Source organism: Molossus molossus, unplaced genomic scaffold, assembly GCF_014108415.1.
Source record: "Molossus molossus isolate mMolMol1 unplaced genomic scaffold, mMolMol1.p scaffold_m16_p_1, whole genome shotgun sequence".
NCBI lineage: Eukaryota > Metazoa > Chordata > Mammalia > Chiroptera > Molossidae > Molossus > Molossus molossus.
The window spans coordinates 54,190,333-54,213,232 of record NW_023425344.1 but is presented as its reverse complement, the minus strand read 5'-3'; the positions used below and the strand labels follow the sequence as shown (position 1 = coordinate 54,213,232).

Genomic DNA, 22,900 nt, shown 5'->3' with positions numbered 1-22,900 from the left:
TTCCAGTGCCAGGAAGAGAAGTCCCCATAACTTCTGGCTGGAAAAACCAGCGGAAACTGAGGCTCAGGGAAGCTGAGGCGGCTGGAGCCCCAGGCAGCTCCCTAAAGGGCCCGCGCACGGACTTAACTGAGCTGTTTGGCACTGGAGCGAGGGCTGGAGAGGGGTACAAACGTGCTGTAAGAGGACTTTGTTCCTTTGGCGAGCCCTTCCTGGGGGCGGCAGACAGTCTCCATATCTGAGACTCCAGCAACCTGGCTCACACTGGTAGCCCCGCCCTGCTGACTCCCTGAGGCCCTGCCCCACCCCACCCAACTTTCAAGCCCACCCAAACTGTTGCCACTTGCTTAACCATAGGATTGGTCTGTCTTGGATCCTGCTTCAGGTCTTTCCTAAATTCTTTCAAACGAGCAGCATCTGGTCTCAGCGAGCCCCATACCTCTCATCAAGTAATACACTGAAACAAACACAGGGAGGCAGCCAAAATGAGGAGACAAAGAAACAGGTCCCAAATGAAAGAACAGAACAAAACCCCAATAAAAGAACTAAGTGAAAGGGAGATAAGCAACCTAACAGATACTGAGTTCAAAATACTGCTTATAAGGATGCTCAATGAACTTAGTGAGAACCTCAGTGAACTTAGGGAGGGCCTCAAGAGCATAAAAAAGGACCAGTTAGAAATCATGGATACACAGTTAGAATTGAAGGAGGCATTAACTGAAATAAAGAATAACTTACACAGCTTCAATAATAGAGTATGTAAATCCGAGGAGCAAACCATCGATTTGGAATATAAGGAAGCAAAAAATCCCCAATCAGAACAGCAAAAAGAAAAGAGAATCCAAAAAAATGAGGATAGTGTAAGGAGCCTCTGGGACAACTTCAAGCGTGCCAACATTCGCATCTTGGGGGTGCCCGAAGGAGAAGAGAGAGAACAAGAAATCGAAAACCTGTTTGAAACAATAATGGCAGAAAACTTCCCTAACTTGGTGAAGGAAACAGACATAAAAGTCCAGGAAGCACAGAGAGTCCCAAACAAGATGAACCCCAAGAGGCACACACCAAGACACATCATCATCAAAATGCAAAAGGTTCAAGACAAAGAGAGAATCTTAAAAGCAGCAAGAGAAAGGCAGCTAGTTACCACAAGGGAATTCCCATCAGGCTGTCAGCTGATTTCTCAAAAGAAACTTTGCAGGCCAGAAGGGAGTGGCAAGAAATATTCAGAGTGATGAAAACCAAGAACCTACAACCAAAATTACTCTATCCTGCAAAGCTGTCATTTAGAATTGATGGACATATAAAAACTTTCCCAGACAAGAAAAAGTTAAAGGAGTTCATCGCTACCAAACCGTTATTATATGAAATGATGAAGGGTCTTTTTGAAGAAAAAGAAAATGTATGAACAAACAAAATGGCAATGAATACATATCTATCAACAATGGAATCTACAAACAAAATGAATAGGTAGAACAGAAACATTCTCATAGATACAGAGAACATTTTTTTGGTTGGCAGTTGCGAGGGGAGTTGAGGGAATGGGTGAAAAAGGTGAAGGGATTAAGAAGCAAAGGGAAAGGGGTTGGGGGGGGTGGGAATAAATAAACCGAAGAACTTATATGCATAACCAGTGGGCACAGACAATAGTGTGGGAAAAGGTGGGAGGGGGGTGGGAATGGGGAGGAGGGGGTCAATGGGGGGAAAATGTGGAACATCTGTAATACATTTTACATCCAACAATAAAGATTTGAAAAAATAAATAAATAAATAAATAAATAAATAAATAAATAAATATAAAAACAAACTTCAATAAACGTTTCTATCTATATGGGACAGATTTCTTTTTAAATATCTAGAAAAATGGGCTCTCTAGGTCATGTGATGTGCACATTTTCAGATTTAGTAGCATTTTCTAAGTACCTTCTGGAATGACAGTTACAAAGGACACCTTCATCAGCAGTGTATACAAATATATGCTTCCCTATATCCTCGCCAATATTTGATGTCATCAGACTTTTAATTATTTGCCAATGTAATTTATGAAAAAGTCTCATTTTGAAATTATATTTACTTGATTACTAGTGACATCAAGCAATTTTTCATGTTTATTGATCATTCAAACGTCCTCTTCTATAAATTAACTTTTCTAAATTAGATTTTTGTATTTTTATCATAATTTAAACTAATTATACACACTGGATATTGATCATTTGTCATTTATAACACAAATATTTCATCCCAATATAATGCTTTCATTTTAACTTTGTTTAATGGATACTTGTTCTGTAGATTTTTAAAAGCTGATGTGTTGGTAATGATGTTCTCTTTCATTCCTGATTTTAGTAATTTGATGCCTCCCTTTTTTTCTTGATTGGTCTAGATAAAGTCTCAATTTTGTTGAACTTTTCAAAAAATCAATTTTTGGTGTTTATAATCTCTACTGCTTGTCTATTCTCCCCATTTCTTTCCTTTCTACTGTAATCTTTATTATTTGCTTCATTTGAGTACAGCCAGCTTCTCTGGTTCTAGTGTGTCAAGTTGGAAGTTTATGTTATTAATTTGATACTCTTCTTCATTTTTTAAAATACAAACATTACAGTTATAAATTTCTCTCTAAGTCTTGCCTTAACTACATTCCATAAGTTTTGTTATGTTTTTATTTTCTTTATGTTTAAAGTATTTTCTAATTTCCACTGTGATTTCTTTTTTGATCCATTGGTTATTTAGGTGTGTATTACTTAATATTCCACACGTTTATGAATTTCTCAAATTTCTTTGTGTTATTGCTTTCTGATTTAATTCCATTATGGTTGGAGAACATATTTTGTATGATCAAAATCCTTTAACATTTATCGATACTTGTTGTATGGCTTAATATACAGTTTGTACTGGAGAATTTCCATGTGTGCCTGATAAGAATGTGCTTTCTGATGTTGAGTAGACTGTTGTAAAGATGTCTGTTTAGTCTAGTTTGTAGTGTTGTTCAAGGCTTCTATTTTCTCATTGACCTACCTAGTTCTTCTATCCATTATTAAAAGTATAGTATTGAAGTTTTTAACTATCATTGTTGAATTGTCTGTTTCTTATGACAATTGCATCTGCTTTTGCTTTATGGACATTGGGGTTCTGTTTTTTAGGTGCATTTTTATAATTGCTATATCTTCTACAAGGGTTGACTATTTCATCATTATAAAATGTCCCTCTTTACCTCAGTAACTATTTTTTTGTTGTTGTTTTAAAGTAAATTTTGTCTATTAGTATAGACACTCTTGTTTTTTTTATGGTTGCTGTTTGCCTAATATATTTGTTTAATTTTTAATCTACCTTTATCTTTGAATCTGAAGTATGTCTCTTATAGACAAAATATAGTTTAATCTTGCTTTCATACCAGTCCAACAATCCTTGTCTTTTCACTGGATTGCTTAATCCATTCATATGTAGTATTATATTGACAGGGTTGGATTTATGTCTATCATTTTACAATTTTTTGTACATGCTTTTTTATGCTTGTATGTCTTTTTTCTACTTCTATTTCTTATTTACTGCCTTCTTTTTAATTAAAAGACTATTTTATAGTACTTAAGTAAGAAAATAGTTAATTAAGGAAATATTTTAATTTTTCTAATATATTTTTCAGTTTATATTTTATCTAATGGTTGTTCTAGAGGTTACAGTATACATATTAACTTCAGATTTATATTTAGTTCCAATGAGAAACTATTCTTTCTCTCCTCTTTATAGCTCTATTCTTTCCTCTCCTCTTTAATTTTCCAAAAAAAAAAAAAAATGTTTTTATTGACTTTTTAGAGAGAGGAAAGAACAGGAAGAGAAAAAGAGAAACATTGATGTGAGAGAGAAACAATTGGTTGCCTCCCATACGCACCCCAATGGGGGACAGAACCAGAAACCTGGGCATGTGCCTGGCAATCCTTTTGTTTAGAGGACAGCATTCAACCAACTGAGCCACACTAACCTGTGCCCCCTTTTAATTTTATTAACATACATATGATATCTATTTAAAAAACTGTTGACATTATTTATAGATGTCCCTCATTTCCCACCCTTTGCCCACCTCCACCCAGATCCTGCCCACCCCTCCCTCTGGCCCTCAGTACACTGAATCTATGTCTATGTGTTGTGCATATATGTTCTTTGGCTATTCTCTTCACCTTCTTTCAGCCCATCTGCCCCACCCCCCTTCCCTCTGACATCTGTCAGTGTGTACCATGTATTCATGCCTCTGGTTCTATTTTGTTTGTTAGTTTATTTTCTGCATTAGATTTCATATATAAGTTAGGTCATATGGTATTCACTTAGCATTATAATCTCCAGGCCCATCCATGCTGTCACAAAATGTTCCTTCATGCCCTGGCCGGTTTGGCTCAGCGGTTAGAGCGTCCGACTGCGGTCCGGAGAGACCCGGGTTCGGTTCCCGCTAAGGGCATGTACCTCGGTTGCAGTTTGTCCCCGGCCCTGGTTGGTCGTATGGGTGGCAGCCACTCAATGTGTCCCTTTCGCATCGATGTTTCCCTCTCTCTCTCTTCCTCTCTCTCCCTCCCACTCTGTCTGTACAAAAAATGGAAAAATGTCCTCGGATGAGGATTAAAAAACAAACAAACAAAAAAACAAAAACAAAATGTTCCTTCATTTTCATAGCCATGTAGTATTCCATGTGTAAATGCACCACAGCTTTTTAATCCACATCAACTGATGGGCATTTGGGCTATTTCCAGTTCTTGGCTGTTGTAAATAATGCTGCTATAAATGTAAGGGTGCATATATTCTTTCTTATTTGTGACTGAGATTCTTAGGATATATTCACAGGAGTGAGATCACTGGGTCAAAAGTCAGTCCTATTTTTAATTTTTTGAGAAACTCCGTACTGTTTTCCACAGTGGCTCCCTTCATTCCCACTAAGAATGCACAAAGGTTCCTCTTTCCCCACATCCTTGCCAGCACTTGTTGTTTGATGATTTACTGATGGTAGCCATTCTGGTAGGTGTGAGGTGATATTGTGGTTTTCATTTGCATGTCTCTGATGATAAGTGACATTGAGCATTTTTTCATGTCTATTGGACATCTGTATGTCCTTTTTGAGAAGTGTCTATGAGGTCCTTTGCCAATTTTTTTCTCTTTTCAAGTCTCTTGTATAGACTTTATTTTACTTTTTATTGCTGAAAGTATTAGAGATGTTCCCCATTTCCCCCTCCCCATTGAGCCTCTCCTCCCTGCTCCCCCCTCCCCCACTTTCCCAGCCTAATGTCTGTGTCCATTAGCTGTGCATATATGCACATAAGTTCTTTGGTTTATCTCCTTCCACATCTCCCACCCCCCCCACCCCCATCCCTCTGAGGTTTGTCAATCTGTTCCCTACTCATTGACTCTGGATCTATTTTTGACAGCTTATTTTGTTCATGATGTTCCATAAATAAGTGAGATCATGTGGTACTTGTCTTTCTCTGATTAGCTTATTTCTCTCAGCATAATACTCTCCAGGTCCCTCCACAACATCTCAAAGGTAAGAGATCTCTCTTTCTTACAGCTGCATACTATTCCATTGTGCAAATGTACCACAGCTTTTTTATTTACTCATCTACTGATAGGCACTTGGGCTGTTTCCAGATATTAGCTATTATAAATCACACTGCTATGAACATAGGGGTGCATATATTCTTTCTGACTGGTGTTTCAGGCTCCTTAGGCTATATTCCAAGAAGTGGAATCAAATGGCAGTTCTATTTTTAAGTTTTTGAGGAAACACCACATTGTTTTCCATAGTGGCTGCACCAGTCTGCATGCCCACCAGCAGTGTACTAGAGTCCCCTTTTCTCCACATCCTTGCCAGCAGTTGTTGTTTGAGGATTTGTTGATGGCCACCATTCTGGCAGGTGTGAGGTGATATCTCTAATTTGCATCTCTCTGATGATTAGAGATGTTGAGCATTTCTTCATGTGTCTCCTGGCCATTTGTATGTCCTGTTTGGAGAAGTGTCTATTCAGGTCCTTTGCCCCTTTTTTAGTTGCATTGTCTGTCTTTTGTTGGGTTGTATGAGTTCTTCATATATGTTGGAAATTAACCCCTTATCAGATGTATCATTGGCACATATGTGCTCACATACAGTGGGTCCTCTTTTCATTTTGTTGATGGTTTCTTTTGCTGTGTAGAAGCTTTTCAGTTTGATATAGTCCCATTTGTTTATTTTTTCCTTTGTTTCCCTTGCTCTAGGAAATATATCAGCAAATACATTGCTACAAGAGATGTCTAAGATTTTACTGCCTATGTCTTCTACAATTTTTATGGTTTTGCGAATTACATTTAAGTTTTTTGTCCATTTTGAGTTTATTATTATGTATAGTGTAGTCTAGTTTCATTTTTTAAATGTACCTGTCCAACTTTTCCAACACCATTTGTTGAATGAACTGTCTTTACTCCATTGCATGATCTTGTCTCCTTTGTCAAATATTAATTGACCAGAAAGATATGGGTTTATTAATGGGCTTTCTGTTCTGTTCTATTGATCTATATGCCTGTTCTTATGTAAGTATCAGGTTGTTTTGCTTACAATGGCCTTGTAGTATAGTTTGATATCTGGTATTGTGATCCCTCATACTTCTTCCTCAAGATTGTGGAGGCTATTCAGGATCTTTTTTGGTTGCTTACTAATTTTTGGAATATTTTTTCTAAATCTGTGAAATATGCCATTGGAATTTCAATAGGGATTGCATTGAATTTATAGATTGCTTTGGGTAGTATGGACATTTTAATGGTGTTAATTCTTCCAATCTATGAACACTGTATATATTTTCACTTATTTGTATCTTGCACAATTTCCTTTTTTCTATGTCCAATGGTTTTCTGACTATAGGTCTTTTACCTCCTTGGTTAAATTTGCTACTAGGTACCTTATTTTTCTGTTGCAATAGTAAATATAATTGTTTCTTTAATTTCTCTTTCTGGTAGCTTATTATTGGCATATAAAAATGTCATTGATTTCTGGATATTGATTATGTATCCTGCTACTTTTCTGAATTCATTTAATACATTTAGTAGTTTTTTGTAGAGTCTTTAGAATTTTCTATATACAATATATCATCTGTGAATAATGACAGTTTGACTTCTTTCTTTCCAATTTGGATGCCTTTTTTTTTTTAAATTAATTTGTTTTTGTTACAGATGTTTCTTATTTTTACCCCATTGATACTCTCCTCTCCTTCCCCCCTGCCCCATCCCCACCTTTGTTGTCTATGTTCATTGGTCATGCATACATGCATGTAAGTTCTGTGGTTTATCTCTTTCCCCCCCCCCCCCCCCCCCCCCCCCCCCCCCCGCTGAGGCTTGTCAGTCTGTACCCCACATCTATGTCTCTGGGTTAATTTTGTTCATTAGTTTGTTTAGTTCATTATATTCCACAAATAAGTGAGATAATGTGATATATGTCTTTTTCTGGATGCTATTTATTTCCTCTTTTCTGATTGCTGTGGCTGGAACTTCCAGTACTATGTTGAATAAGAGTGGCAAAAGTGGGCATCCATGTCTTGTTCCTGTTCTTAAGGGAAATGCTTTTAGTTTTTGTTCATTGAGTATGATGTTGGCTGTAGGTCTTTCATGTATGGGCTTTATTATGTTGAGATATGATCCCTCTATTCCCACATTGCTGAGAGTTTTTATCAGAAATGAATGCTGGATTTTGTCAAATGCTTTTTCAGCATCTATTGATATGATCATGTGGTTTTTATTCTTCATTTTATTTATGTGGTGTATCACATTTATTGATTTGTGAATATTGTACCAGCCTTTCATCCCTGGGATGAATTCCACTTGGTCATGGTGAATAATTTTTTTGATGTATTGTTGGATCTGATTTCCTAGTATTTTGTTCAGGATTTTGGTGTCTATGTTCATCAGGGATATTGTCCTGTAGTTTTCTTTCTTTGTAGTGTCTTTTTCTGGTTTTGGAATTAGAATTATGCTGGCGTCATAAAACGAGTTTGAAAGTCTTCCTTCCTCTTGAATTTTTTGGGATAGTTTGAGGAGAATGGGTGTTAGTTCTTTTTTGAATGTTCGGTAAAACTCCCCCGTGAAGCCATCCAGGCCTGGGCTTTTGTTTGCTGGGAGAGTCTTGATTACATCTTCACCATTTGCTATCAGTGGGCTTTGGAGCCTGCCAAATTTTCCCTGTGCGTGTTGGTGTTCTGCTGTTTGTGGCTCCCTCTACTGGATTTCGATGAGCCTGGGAGGACCCACCTTAAACACCACAGTGATGTCTTGCTTTCCTGGGCAGAGTTGCAAGCCCAGGAATGGTTCAGTTATTCTCTGGCTTTTTGCCTGGAGGCTATTAGTCACAGTTATTTGAAGAGACTTGGGTTCTCAGTTGAATGAAAAACTCCCTCAGGTGTTCAGTGTAAGTGAATTTCCTGAGGGTGGGGCAGATGCTGGTTGTTAATGAGCCTCAATTTGCATTTCAATGGCCCACAAGGTGGGGTTGAATCTCCTAGGGAGGGGCTGCCACCTCTCCCCAGAGCCCTAGAAAGGAGTAAGATGGCCACCATCCTGCATGGCTGCAACTCAGCAAAAGCTCTGAGCACCCTCCAAATCCCGAGTGTCCCCACCCAGTTCCAGTCCAGTCTGCCCTCCCTGTGCTGGAGCCCAAGGTGAGTGGCTGTGGCTATTTTAGCGCTCTGTCCTGGCTCTGCACTGTGGAGCCACTTGAGAGTTTAACCCTGAGGGTGCTGCTCACAGCTCAGACCGCTGCTGTCCATGGGTTCCCAGAACCCTCTTGCACCTCCAGAATCCTACCAGGATCAGGTCAGTGTCCCTAGATATATGGTCCCCCAAGCTGCTTTCCTGTTGCTTTTTCCTGATGATTTGTCTTTATTTTTGTTGTAATTCCAGTTTGGTCCTGGGAGATGGTCTGTGTAGCTTCCATTCACTCTGCCACCATTTTGGAATCCTGTAAGTTTCTTATATAAAGCTTTTAATATGTTGAGGTATGATCCCTCTATTCCCACTATGCTGAGAGTTTTTATAATAAATGGGTGTTAGATTTTATCAAATGCATTTTCTGCATCTATTTATATAATCATGTGGTTTTATCTTTCATTTTATTTGTGATTTATCACATTTATTGCGTTAAAGTATTGTACCAACCTTGCATCCTTGAAATAAATCCAACTTAATTATGTTGTGTGATCTTTTTAACATAATGCTAGATCTGATTGCCTAATATTTTGTTGAGGATTTTAGCATCTATGTCCATCATGGATATTGGCGTATAATTTTCTTTCTTTATAGTGTCTTGTCTAATTTTGGAATTAGGATGATTTTGGCCTTATAGAAAAAGCCTGAAAGTCTTCCCCACTCTTGAACTTTTTGGAATAGTTTGAGAAGGAGAGGTGTTAGTTCTCATTTGAATATTTGGTAAAATTTTCTTGGGAAGCCATCCAGTCCAGAACTTTCATTACTAGTTTTTTGGTTTTTTTTTTTACATTAGTGCTTTGATTTCATTAGTTGTTACTGGTTATTTGGATTTTCTGATTCTTCCCAATTGAGTTTTGGAATATTATATGTTTCTAGGAATTTGTCCATTTTGCCCAGGTCATCCAATTTATTGGCATATAGTTGTTCATAATATTTTCTTAACATTTTTTGTATTTCTGTGATGTTAGTTGTTACTTCTCCAATTTCATTTCTAATTTTATTTCTTTGTGTCCTCTCTCTTTGTTTCTTGATGAGTCTGATTAAAGGCTAATCAATTTTCTGTATTTTTTCAGAGAACCAGCTCTTGGTTTCATTGATCTTTTGTATTGTTTTGTTTGTTTGTTTTAGTTTCTATAGCATTTATTTCTGCTCTGATCTTTATTATTTCCTTCTTTCTTAGTCTGGGCTTTTCCTGTTGTTCTCTTTCTAGTTCTTTTATTTACGTGTAGGGTTAGATTATTTACTTGAGATTTTTCTTGTTTCTTGAGGTAGGCTTGTAATGCTAGAAAATTCCCTCTCAGGACTGCTTTCATTGTGTTCCATAGATTTTAGGTTGTTGTGTGTTCATTTTCATTTGTTTCCAGGTAATTTTTTATTTCTTCCTTGAGCCCATTGGTAACCCATTCATTGTTTAATAATATGCTATTTAGCCTCCATGTGTTTGAATGTTTTTTGTTTTTATTTCATTGTAGTTGATTTCTAGTTTCATGTCATTGTGATCCAAGAAGATACTTGATATGATTTAAATCTTCTTAAATTTGTTAAGATTTATTTTGTGTCTTAACATGTGGTCTATCTTTGAGAATGTTCCATGTGCACTTGAGAAGAATGTATATTCTGCTGCTTTGGTATGAATGTTCTGTAAATATCAATTAAATCCATCTGATCCAGTATATTGTTTAAGGTTGTTGTTTCCTTATTGATTTTTTGTCTGGAAGATTTATCCACTGATGACAGTTGGGTGTTAAAGTGCCCTACTATGACTGTATTGCTGTCAATATCTCCCTTAAAGTCCACCAGCAGTTTTTTTTTTATATATTTAGCAGCCCCTGTACTCAATACATATATGTTTATATAGGTTATATCCTCTTATTTGATCAATCTCTTTAGTATTATGTACTGACCTTCTTTGTCTCTTGTTATGGCCTTTGTTTTAAAGTCTATTTTGTCACTATTGCTAAATCAGCTTTTTTTTTTTTTTTTTTTTTTGGTTTCCATTTGCATGGAAGATTTTTTCCATCCCTTCACTTTCAGCTTGTGTGAATCTTTTGTTCTGAGGTGGTTCTCATGTAGACAGCATATATATGTGTTGTATTCCTTATATCTTTTGACTGGAGCATTTAATCCACTTACATTTAAGGTTATTATTAATAGGTACTTATTTAATGCCTTTTTTTCTTTATGCCTGTGTTCCTCTTTCTCTATTTCTTCTTATTATTATTTTTTCATCTTCACCTGAGGATATTTTTCTATTTGTCTTCAGGTAGAATGGGAGGGAGAGAGAGGGAGAGAAAGGGAGACAGAGAGAAACATTGACGTGACTGAGACACATTGACTGGTTGCCTCCTGCATGACCCATACCAGGGCCGGGGACAAACTGCAACTGAGGTACATGCCCTTGGCTGGAATCAAACCTGAGACTCAATGGTCTGTGGGCTGATGCTCCACCACGGGGACCACTGGCCAGGACATATTTCTTCTTCCCTTAAAGCAGTCCCTTTAGCATTCTTGCAATGCTAGTTTGGTGGTGTTGAACTCCTTTAGCCTTCTTTTATCTGGGAAGCTCTTTATTTTGCCTTAGATTTTAAATTACAGCCTTGCTGGATAGATCAGTCTTGGTTGCAGGTTCTTGCTTTTCATTACTTTGAATACTTCATGCCAATATCTTCTGGCCTGTAAGTTTCTGTTGAGAAATCTGTTGACAGGCTTATGAAAACTCCCTTGTAGGTAACTAATTGTCTCTCTTTTTGCCTTTAAAATTCTCTTTGTACTTGCTGGTGTGACTCAATTGGTTGAACGTTGTCGCATGCACCAAATGGTCACCAGTTCAATTCCCATGCCCGGATTGTGGGCTTGATCCCCAGTCAGGAGCATGCAGGAGGAGGCAACCAATAGATGTTTCTCTGTCATTGATGATTCTATCTCCCTCTCTCCCTCTCTCTCTTCAATAAAAGAACATTAAAAATAAAAGACTCTCTTTGCAAAAATATGAAATGCTTCACAAATTTGCATGTCATCCTTGCACAGCGGCCATGCTAATTTTCTCTGTATCATTTCAATTTTTTAGTATATGTGCTGCTGAATTGAGCACTATATATCTTATTACATCTTTATATGCTACAAATCCAACATTTTGTCATAAATATTGTTTTATATAATTTTATGTTTTTTAGAACATCTAAGAGAATAAATTAGAGCTAGTATCACATGTCATTTCTATTTCTATTAATTTGTTCCTGTGGATTCAACATACCATCTAGAGTCATTTCCTTATAGATTTGCTCCCATCTGTATACATTGTATGTTATTATCAAATATATTACATCTGTATATGTTACAGGCACATGAATACAAATATGTACACATTTTTGTATGTATTTGTTTTTTAAATAAAAATAAATAAATATACAATACACAGTTTTTTGTAATTACCTACATAATTAACTCTACTGGAACTCTTGGTTTTCTGTGTGTATGCATTTGAATTATTGTCTAGAGTAACTCGTTTTCAACATAAAGAGGTTCCTTTAGTATTCCATGTAAGACATATCTGCTAGCAATGAATTCTCTTGGTTTTTATTTGTCTAACAATATCTTTTATTTTACCTTCATTTTTGATAGAGGATTTACTAAATATAGATCTTTTTTGACAGTTTTTTCTTTAAGCACTTTAAATATGGCATTCTACTATCTTCTGACCTCCATTGTTTCTAATAATAAACTATTAATCTTATTGGGGTTACCTTATATTTGATCAATAATTTTCTCTTGTTGATTACAAGGTTTTCTCTTTGCCCATAAACATTTTAAGTATGGTATGTTTGGGGAAGTAAATCTTTTGGAACTTGTACTAGTTGGAACTTGCAGAAATCCTAGCATGTTTACATTAATGTTTTTCATCAAATTTGAAAAGATTTCAAACATCATTATCATTTTTTTTCCTGTTCATTTCTTTCTTTCCTCTTATTTAAGGTAATCCCTTTACATATATGTTGGTGTCCTTAATAGTGTCCCACATTTCTGTTTTTTTTTAATTCTTTTCACATTCTTTTCTTCAGATGAAACAATCTCTATTGATCTGTTTTCAAATTCATTAATTCTTCTAATAGTTCAAATCTACAGAATTCTTCTAATAGTTCAAATCTACACATTTTTTTAATGTGTTTTTATTTATTTTTGTTAGAGAGAGAGGAAGGGAGGGAGAGCTAGAAACATTAATGTGAGAAACATGGATCAGCCACTTTATGCACACCCCCTACTGGGGATCAAGCCCACAACCTGGGCATGTGCCCTGATTGGGAATGGAACCAGGACCTCTCAGTCAATGGGATGACACTCAATCCACTGAACCACACTGGCCAGGCTCTAGTGAATTTTTTCATTTAGTTATTTTAATTTTCATCTTCAGAATTTCCACTTGGTTCTTTCTGATAATTTCTCTTTCTTTATTGATATTAAAACATTGTCATAATGCCTTTCTTGGCTTTTTTAAAGATGGTTTCCTTTGTTGAATATATTTATAATAGCTCCTTTGAAGTTCTTGGCAGCTAAATTCGATGTCTGGGCCTACTCTAAGGGATTTTCTTTGCCTGCGTTTTTTATTCCTGTGTGTAGATAGGTCTCAACTCTTCCTTGGCATGTCTGAATTTATTTTTTATTGAAAACTGGACATTTTAGGTAATATAGCACCTCTCGATACTGATCCACCTTACTGGGACTCTTTATTGTTATTTGTTTAGAGACTTGGCTTTATTACTTCAGTAAAATCATTTCACATGTAGTGTGTAACCTCTTATGTCACTCCGCAGAGAGCACAGCATTGGGTATGCACAGCATTGGGTATCCACAGAATGACAGTAGTTTTAGCAGAGCTTTCTTTAATGATTTATTTCCCTGATATCCCTGGTAAGCTTTTAGCTATTGGTATCAAAACTAGCTCTTAGACTCAACTAATTGTCGATTGATTATTCTATTGTTTAAATAATACCTGGGGGAATAAATTGATCTAATTCAGTTACATTCAAGCTTCTTCACAGGTGTGGTAGTCCTTCAGGTCAGTCTTTTGTTCCAACCCCAGGAAGTATTTTCTTGGCTTTATCTTTCCTTTTTTCTGTCTGTTAAACATATAGCTCACCTGTGGTTTAGTTTGTTGTTGTCATGAACTACCATCCTCTTCTTAATTGTCCACTACCCAAATCTCTGTTGTTTTTTACAATGATTTAAGCTTGACTTTCCCTACACTTTCTTCAAATAGTTATACCCTCTGGGACAACTACAGAGCTCTCTAGGCTGGCAGCCTGTCTGTCCCCTTAGGCAAAAACTCCAAGCCACTTCTCCAGACCTGAGGGTGAAGACAGTGTCTCACTGCTGTCAGAACGAGAGTTCTGCTCTACAAGCTGGTATTTGGGGGCAAGAGTGGTGGTAACCCCTAATATTCACAGTGTGCCTCTTCTTACATGAAACCTCTACCCTACAAATATGCCAAAATGAGGGTAAGTGAGACCCAGAATTTTTGACTTGCAACATCTGGGGTAGAGCTCCTGTCCTATGAATGGGAGCTGGGTGGAATAGGGGAGCCCCAGACTTCTCAGCTGCTATTGTTTAACATGGAGCTTCTACAACAATTAACTGAGTGAGATAAGAAATTCTGGGAGCCTGCCACCTCCTGGGAAAATAGTAGAGTGGGATCTAAATGGAGAGGGAGCTCTGTGTTCTTGGATGTACTTGCCCAGAACAGAGTTTTTGTTATGCTGAGCTGGAGGAGGGATGGGAAGCAGTGGGTCATTGCTCAAATGCCACAGACTTACACTTTCCTTAGAGAAATAGAGTAGATTTTCTTGAATGAATGTTTCTCCATTTGCTGTATACTCTAAGGAAGAATTTCCAGAAATTTAAAATAATTTAAAAACAAAAATGTTTTCACCAGTTATGGTTGTTTCACTGGGGAGAGAAGGTCCATGAACCTACTCACCCCACCATTCCACAAGTGTCTCCCTGCCCACAGACTTCTTAATAAGGGTTGTTCTGCACTGACATTTATGTCTATATTATCACCACAAAAACTAATCATTTCATCTTCAGTGATGAACTTTTAAACTAAATTTACTATAATATTCATAATAATGTCAGATGTTTCATATTTTATAGAATAAAATTCTAAAAACTTTACATTAATTTCATAAATCAAATGAAAAAAATATCAAACCATTTTTCTAATTAATTGAGTTTATCTAAAGTGTCTGATGATATTTTTAAGCACACTTTATTTTAATCAGCAGACACCCTGCGAGCTGTCCAAAGGGAAGTGTCTTAGAAGAAGAGGGAAAGAAAGATGGGTTATCTCTGTCTTTCAAATTTAACAAGTTAAAATAACAACTCTTCACTGCAAAGGTGCGTCATACTATACTAGATGAGATGATGGCAGAGGCTAGAATTTCAAATTGGAATTTACCACACCCATTCTGAATTTTTAGTACAACAGTAATAACAAATATTACTACTAATAATTTGCATTCTTAAAAAATATATTATCCACATCCAACACTAAGAAAAAATGAAATACCAGAACCATAGGAGTAAACTGGAACTATTCTGAGAAAACTGGAATATAAAAATATTCTATCAATTTGATAAAAAGTGACATTCACATGGTTTATTTGGTTCCTCTTTGACGACTTTCAAAAAAGAACCAGATACTCCTAAAAATCTAAATTGATGAGGTTTTCTTTTTCCTATATTTTACTCATCCTCCAAAATCTTCCTCCATGCAAATCTTACAGTATTGTTGACTGAAAAATTTTTTCCAACTTATCAAACATGTTACATTGAATTATTAAATTATTTTAAACAATTAGCATTCAGACAGACATTTTTAGGGAGAAGCTCACCTTAGCATCTTGATGTTTAGTACTGTTTTAAAGACTTATTTCAAAGAAGATAAATTTTCTGAATCATTATATATCTGGAAATTTCTTTGTTACACTGTCACTTTTGAGTGATAGTTTAGCAAGATACAAACTTCTAAACTAAATTTTTTTCTCAAAATTCTGAAGATATTACTCCAATATCTTCTGACATCTAAAACCATTGATATGTAATCTTTACTAAAATCCATGATTTTTGGTAGATATTCTCTTTTTCTCTTGTACATTTTAGAATTTTTAATGTTCTGAAGTTTTAATATTATGTATCTAAATAAAATTGTTTTATTTTAATATTTCTACATACTTAGTGAATTTTTTCAAACTCAAGACTCATATTACTCTTTAATTTAATAAAAGTATCAGTAATCTTCCTTTAAAATGTTTTGTCTATATTTAGCCCTAATATCCCCTCCAGGAGGAGTTGCTTAATTTATCATCCCTTACCCTAAACTATATTTTCTAGCTCTTTATCTCTTGTGTTGAGTTCTGGGATGAATTCATTTTATTGTCCCAGTGGGATGACTTTTCTGTTCATTTGTTCATTGCTATTGAGTCTGATTTTACATTTTATTTTTTAATTTCAATATTTGTCATTTCCAGTGTTTCTAATGAATTATTTTTCATTGTTTTCAATTACCTGTCCTTGTTGCATAACCCCACATTCTTGTTTTTAAACTTTCATTCTTCTCATGGCTATAATCCTTTTTTTATCTTGCTAATGCCATCAAAAATATTTGTTTTAAAGTCCTTTTTGGTTGTACTATTATGCCTAATTTCCTGTCAGATTTTGTTTACCGGCTTTGTTGTTTGTCCTTCGTTGTCTTTGTTACGCGCCTATGTAGTCCTTTTCCACAAGACATCTCCTCCCAGGGCATCCTGGTCTCTACGGCAAGCTTGAGCGGGCTGCACACTTCACAGACCTGTCTTCAGATCTGTTCCTGTAAGGCTCCATACTCTCATCGCTGCACAAGCTGTTCTAAGCTCAGTTGAGAGCAGGAAGCAGGTGGCACCTTTCCCAGAACCCAGTTTCACACAGGCTGTACAGATGTGGCCCTGAGCTATGTACACAACTTGTGTGGGCATAACGTTGCCAGCACCTTTTTCCAAGCATTCTCCTGGGCCCCAACCCTCACTTTCTTGTGGACTGACATTGTAGCTTCAGACTGTTTTGAACCTTATTTGTTCCCCATTTCTTATCTCTTTTAGAGGACTATCATTTTTCTAGTCCTTAGGGACCCCTCATTCTTGTTTCCTAGGACAAATATATTTTTTTTATTTAAAAAATATTTTGCTTAATTGGATTTGGAGAAGATGGTATGAGGTATGTTTCAGGGTGTGCTCAACTGACCATGATTGATAAAAAAATCATACAAATAATTTCTTTATATAAAATGTCCCATATTATCAGCAATATAATATATAACATATATAACATATATCATAAAATAATCATAAATATCATTTACTCATATGTTTAAAATAATGCTACCTAATACAGTAAAAGGTTTAAAAGTCTATAAAAATTGCTTGAAGATACCATGTTGAAGAATAATCTACTGCCTCTCAAGAAATCTAACATGACCAGTTTTCTCTCCAGCTCAATCAGATCAGTTTCTCTGACTGATACCAGAGATGGTAGCTGGCTCAGGTTTAAGGATTATGCTGAATAAAAAATAAATCATATCTTTCATCTCTAGACTCACACGAAATGTAGCACAAGCCTTGAATTCTAAGAGACATGTAGGAACTGAGACTGTCTGAAGGTCTAGCATATTCATATTTCTATCACATGTTCATTCTCAGACATAACCTAATTACCAGAATGTCAAGTGACATGGTCTGCATTGTTTAAAATATTATTTCTCACTCTGATCTTTTTACTTTCACTGTTGCTCAGGTAAGTGTTTTCTCATGTAACAGCACCTAAACCATTATTAATCAACCAAAGTCAAAGCCAAACAACACAACATCAACCAAAAAACCCACAGCAAATTCTAAACAGCACAAACACTGGAATAAGGCACAAATTTTTAGTTCTAATACTTGGTACACAACACCTAGGAGTATGACCTATGATAAATTATGTGACAATCTGTTCACTACATGTAATATAAAAGTTATAAATATCTAACCCCCACCCAGCTGGTTTGGCTCAGTGGATTGAGCATCATCCCATGGACTGAGAGATCCCAGTTCAATTCCCAGTCAGGACACATGCCAGGGTTTCGGGCTCAACCACATTGGGGGGTGTGGTGCAGGAGGCGGCCAATCTATGTTTCTCCCTCATATCACTGTTTCTGTCTCTCTCTCCCTCCCTAAAAAATCAATAAAAACATACTTTAAAAAACATTTAATCCTTAAGAACACTTCAAATATGAATATTTCATAAAATATTCACTGATTAACTTTTCCCAACATATAATACACTTATCCATCTGCCCACTCATCCATTTAACAGGCAGTTATTGATGGCCAATTACACATTAGGCTGTCTAAATAATTGATAATTCATAAATTAAAAAATATACATAGTCTGCTTTTAGAAGTCCATACTCAAACAAGAAAGTCAGACAATTGTAATAGAGTGTGGTGTTGTGATGTAGAAATGCCCAAGATGTGGACAGAAATGAATCAGGGAGAGGATACCTAACTTAGCTTATAGCAGAGAGCGCTTATTTTCTAAAGGACTGTTGATTCTGAGAGATGCCCTGAAACATGGGTGAAAAGGTCAGAAAATCTGTTCTAAACAGAAAAACCAGACTATACAAACAGTAACAACAATGAAAATATAAACTTCCAATGAATTTTGTAGGTTTAAGGAAACTGCAAGGAATTTGAGATGGTTAGAGTCTGGGGTGCATGCTGAGGGTAACGGCTGGAGATGAAGCTGGAGTCTTTTAATTCCCACTATGCACTTAGGAGAAAAGAAAGGCAAATTCACTTTCGACTGATCATATTCTAGTTCGTGTATATCCTGAATTTACAAGACATAGTTTCTCCATTGAAAATGTTTAAAATAGCTAGTTTTACATAACATTCAATTGTTGAAAAAACTATGGCTGGGTCTATCCAATGATCTGGAGGGATGAGCATGACAGAAGTCCCCATGGGGAGGACTGAGGAGCCTCTGGGGGACAACTCGCCAAGGTCTGCACATTAGAATCATCCGGAGGAACTTTGAATACTTTCAATGGCCAGACTGCATCCCAGATCAACTAAATCAAATTTTCTGTGTGGGACCCAGGCATCAGCTTTTTTGAAGTTCCTCAGTTGATTGAAACATGTAACCAAGGTTAAGATCCTGCTCTTAAGAAAGAGGGTATCAGGTGTATGTGATAGACTTAAGGCAGCATAGGTCTTATTGTTGGGGAGAGAGGAGTCTAAGTAGATCTTAGTGTTCATAGCTCAGATTGGGCTCTATCCCAGGCTCCTGTGGAGTCTATTCAGGGTTGTGGAGAGGGAGAAGCCATAAATAAAGAATTAGAAAGGGCTCTTAAAAGTTCTGTATGATGTTTTGTGCCACCCTAAGAGAGACTACCATGAGGAAGAGGCATTCTCTCTCATTTTGCAACAGAACTTAATTCTTACCTTGAGGGCTCCAGCACACCTAGGATGGATTGTGCAGCTAAGAGGCTTTGTCTGGCTACAGTAGTTGTTGTTGTTGGCAGAAGAATTAAAACCACATCTCTATATGAACGTATGTTGTGGAGAGAGGGTGATAAGGGGGTTTAATCAGAAGAGAACACCATGTGAAAACTGACAATATTTGTTAGGGAGTATAAAAATCCATGAGAGATTTAAAAAATAATAGCAAAGGTGTGAGGCATAATTTTAAAAAGTCACATGAGAATTCTAAAGTGTTAGCACTATAAGGAAAATATCCAGATGGAAAATAGTCTCATTATTTCAACATATATTTGAAGAATAGCTACTATATGCCAGGTATCAGAGAAAGTGACGGGGATAAGACAATGAACAAGAATGACAAAAATCTCTTGCTTAATGGAGCTGACATTTTCATGGGGAAAATAAGTCAAGAAGTAAATAAATAAATAAATGCCACACACATAGTGTTTGGCAATGATAAGTACCTCTCTTCTCACTAATTTGTATTTTGTTTTGGGATATGTGGTTATTTTAATCAAAATGTATTATTTTAACATACAATAGGATTAGTTTCTTTAGATTTAAATATTTATGCATTTTGTTAGTTTTAATTGCTTATATGATAAAGTCAAAGGATATAAGCCACATAAACAAAGCCCTTTTGGGTCTTCAATAATTTTTATTAATTTTTTAGAGACAGAGGAAGAGAGAGAGAGAGAAACATCGATGTGAGAGAGAAACATTGATTGGCTGGCTCCTGCACGCCCCCTGTTGGGGATCAAGCCTGCAACCTGGACATGTGCCCTGACCAGGAATCGAACCCGGCCCTCTCTCCCCATCTTTCTGGTCTGAGGATCATACCACTTCACAGCAGCTCGGAAAGACTGTGGTGATGAATATAATGAATCATCTCACTCTCACTTGAGACCCCACACCCACAAACAGGGAGTGGCCCAACATTATTATAAATGGATAATAATCATGTAACAACCATTGAAACAAATATTAACAAGAAGATTGTTCTGTCACACCTATCAACAAAATGAGTGGTGTTACTTCTAATTTTGGTTCTCTGTAAAGCATTAAAAACAATATTTTTTAATAATTATTGGTGCCAAACCTCACCGAGTCCACTGTCATAGATGAGGTCAGTGTGCAAGCCAACACTGAGAAAGAATGGGCACTTGAAAACAATGAGAAAAGCCCTCGTTCTCCTAGGGATTTGATGGGTGGCTCTGTTACCTTGCCTACAAGCTTTGTTTTGGGAGAATTATTAGTTGCTTACAACATGCTTTGTGATACAAGAACCAAACAAAAAATTAGGGCAACGCATTCATATTCATTCAGAAACACTAAAATTATGCAGAGCATGGAACTCTAAACAGGCCCAAGATGAAAGCAGGGAAATAAAGGGAATATTTTTTTGAGTTAAAAAAAATGCTTATTAAAAACAAACAGATAAAACAAAACAATATAACTATATACCAAAAAAAAGGCCAAAGCTTGTGCTTAAAAATGAACAAAATCCACAAAAGTAGATTTGGAAAGCTTCAGATTTGGAGGTAGAGTTCTTACCCTACCATCACATACATGCCCTTCCTACGTAGCCTAGTGGGAGTGTCGAGAGGCAATAGGCTGATGTCTGGGAGTGTGAGGGAAACTGATGGAGCCCCCGTCTTCAGGGACTTGAATGTACCATGAGGAAGGTGATTGGCACAATAGGGATGCACTTCGAGAAAATTACACCGGAAGTATGCAAGGTGCCTAGTTAAAACTGGCAAAATGAAAGAAAGCTGCAAAGGTCTTTCTTGCCTGTTATTAATAAACCCTTAAAAGCATATGTCAGCCAGTTACCAGGCTCTGGGAGGCTTCTGGGACTACCCCAAACCCAACAGGAGACCAAGTCCTCCTCTATATATGTACCTACAATCCTTGCAGTTTTCTTTCTCCCAAGTTTTCAAATGTGGCCATTACATTTGCATGTTCTTATTTGATTAATGCCTGATTAAAGTGGATACAAGCCCCATGAAGGCAGAAACTACGTAAGTTCCGTTGGACACCCAGCACTGAACTCACTGCCTGGCACTGCTTGGTGCTCAGAGAGTATGTTGAGGAAATGAAGACGGGGGGAAAGAGCATGGCTTTAGACGAGCTGGACGTGCCTGTCCTGGGAAAGTGGCACATTAACCTAAGTGGGAGAAAGACAACAGGAAGAGTCCTATATGAAAACAGGAAAGTCACCAGGGCTCTTGTCCTGTATGCTTCAACTTGGTGAATGAGTTCATGTGAGAAAGCAGTTGAATACAGTTCAGTAAGCACCTACTAGACATCTTGTGGTAACAGACCAATCCTCAGAATTCTGACCAATAAACTCAAAGTTTCCCTTGTGACACGTATTTTCTTTTCATTCGAGTGGGGCGAGAAGAAGTTCTAAGAAGAGAGAGAACATTATTTGAGTAGTTTCTGTCATTTGTGCCTTATAATTTAACTGGCTTGGCTGGCACTGCAAGGCTGTTTAGAAGGAACAAGAAGATGAAACAGCTGTGTCTCTGCAGGTCTTGGGAGTGTCTTACCTGGCAATAGGAGCAAGAATTGGCAGAGGGGAAAGAGCAGTGAGCAGAAATCCCAGAAATTTTCAAACCACAGATTCCAGGGGGAAATGGATGTACAGAAGTTGTTCTGCTCCATGGAGCACAATGGGACAAAGCACAGTCTGAGTCATCCTTCGTGTGGGAAAAGGGAATGATACTTCACTTTCTACAGGAAGAAGGAGGAGTTACCCAGTAGGATAATCAGGTTTGCCATTAGGTCTACACAAGCATGCAATCTGAGTCACTGGAAAGAACTTGGGCTTTGGAGGCGAACTGATCTCCACCTTGACAATTATAAATTGTGTGATCTTATACTAATGGTAAGACTACATTTCACATTTATAAAAATAAACACAGTAACACTTCCCACCCCTTGCCCTAGGTTTGCTGTAAAAATAAAAATTAAGTACATGAAAGCACAGAGCATGGTGCTTGGCAAACAGTAGCATTTGATGAATGACAATTGCCTTTGGCTTCTTAGTTTTCTAAGGGTGGCGCAGAAGGCAACCAATCAATGTGTCTTTCACATCAATGTTTCTCTCTCTCTCTCTCTCTCTCTCTCTCTCTCTCTCTCTCTCTCTCCTTTCTACTCTATCTAAAAAGCAATGGAGCTTACATTTTCCCAATTGAAGCACATATTTTGCAGAAACAAATAAGGGTCTATGACAAAAAGGAATGGAAATAGAGGAGTAATTTTTGCCCCTTTCAACAAATGATCAATTCCTAAAGCAGCACTCTGTGAGGTATGCTCTTCATAACTGTCACCCTGTGAAAGGGACACGTACAGCAGGCTGTGTGTTGTGAAAGCAGAACTGGAATGAACGTGTAGTAATACACTACATAGCTAAGGAAAATGCCAAATATTTTAGTATTTAATATATAAACATTAAATGTTATTTACTGGAAGAGCCGTTAGAGAGAATTGTAGTCACAATCTGTAAGTTTGCAAAGTTAAACACATGCTGGTTTTTTGTCTTCTTTAAATGTGCCACTTTGGTTCCATTAAAAAGTGTTACTAATAAATGTGGAGTGTGACCAACATAACCATAAATTCTTGAGAAACAGTTATGCATGCTTGACGCCTGC

The 22,900-nt window shown here is 36.9% G+C and overlaps 1 protein-coding gene and 1 non-coding gene across 2 annotated transcripts in view; both read right to left on the bottom strand.

Moving 5' to 3' along the window:
• Positions 1-22,900, bottom strand: part of MTHFD2L (methylenetetrahydrofolate dehydrogenase (NADP+ dependent) 2 like) — a 157,012-nt gene that overhangs the window by 52,499 nt on the left and 81,613 nt on the right. The window lies entirely within an intron of this gene.
• On the bottom strand, positions 11,677-11,785 carry LOC118621446. The gene has a single exon (XR_004957694.1). It is a non-coding gene; the product is annotated as a U6 spliceosomal RNA (small nuclear RNA).